The 1,166-nt window shown below is 41.5% G+C and overlaps 1 non-coding gene across 1 annotated transcript; it reads left to right on the plus strand.

Moving 5' to 3' along the window:
• Window positions 1-836: 836 nt before the first annotated feature.
• LOC112700173 (small nucleolar RNA R71) lies at window positions 837-944 on the plus strand. The gene has a single exon (XR_003153089.1). It is a non-coding gene; the product is annotated as a small nucleolar RNA R71 (small nucleolar RNA).
• The last annotated feature ends 222 nt before the right edge of the window (window positions 945-1,166 follow it).

Here is a 1,166-nt window from a genome sequence, read left to right on the forward strand (position 1 = left end):
ATTGGAGGCCAGTGGACGTCCATTGAGGTCTTCCTCAGTGGCGATCACTGCCTCTTCCTCCTCTCCAAATTCAGCCATGTTGATGGCCTTACACTCTCCTTTTGGATTTTCTTCTATATTGCTTGGAAGAGTACTAGGAGGGAGTTCAGTAACTTTCTTACTCAGCTGACCCACTTGTGCCTCCAAGTTTCTAATAGAGGACCTTGTTTCAGTCATGAAACTTTGAGTGGTTTTGATTAGATCAGAGACCATGGTTGCTAAGTCAGAGTGGCTCTGCTTAGAATTCTCTGTCTGTTACTGAGAAGATGATGGAAAAGGCTTGCCATTGCTAAACCTGTTTCTTCCACCATTATTGTTGTTGAAACCTTGTTGAGGTCTCTGTTGATCCTTCCATGAGAGATTTTGGTGATTTCTCCATGAAGGATTATAGGTGTTTACATAGGGTTCTCCCATGTAATTCACCTCTTCCATTGAAGGGTTCTCATGATCATAAGCTTCTTCTTCAGATGAAGCATCCTTAGTACTGCCTGGTGCAGCTTGCATTCCAGACAGACTTTGAGAAATCATATTGACTTGTTGAGTCAATATTTTGTTCTGAGCCAATATGGCATTCAGAGTATCAATCTCAAGAACTCCTTTCTTCTGATTTGTCCCATTGTCACATGATTCCTTTCAGAAATGTACATGAATTGGTTATTTGCAACCATTTCAATGAGTTCTTGAGCTTCTGCAGGCGTCTTCTTCAGATGAAGAGATCCTCCAGCAGAGCTATCCAATGACATCTTGGACAGTTCAGACAAACCATCATAGAAGATACCTATGATGCTCCATTCAGAAAGCATGTCAGAAGGACACTTTCTGATCAATTGTTTGTATCTTTCCCAAGCTTCATAGAGGGATTCACCTTCTTTCTGTCTGAAGGTTTGGACTTCCACTCTAAGCTTACTCAATTTTTGAGCTGGAAAAAACTTTGCCAAGAAGGCATTGACTAGCTTTTCCCAAGAGTTCAGGCTTTCTTTAGGTTGTGAGTCTAACCATATCCTAGCTCTGTCTCTTACAGCAAAAGGGAATAGCATAAGTCTGTAGACCTCAAGGTCAACCCCATTGGTCTTAACAGTGTCACAGATTTGCAAGAATTCAGCTAAGAACTGATGAGGATCTTCCAA

This window comes from Arachis hypogaea, chromosome 6 (assembly GCF_003086295.3).
Source record: "Arachis hypogaea cultivar Tifrunner chromosome 6, arahy.Tifrunner.gnm2.J5K5, whole genome shotgun sequence".
NCBI classification, from domain to species: domain Eukaryota; kingdom Viridiplantae; phylum Streptophyta; class Magnoliopsida; order Fabales; family Fabaceae; genus Arachis; species Arachis hypogaea.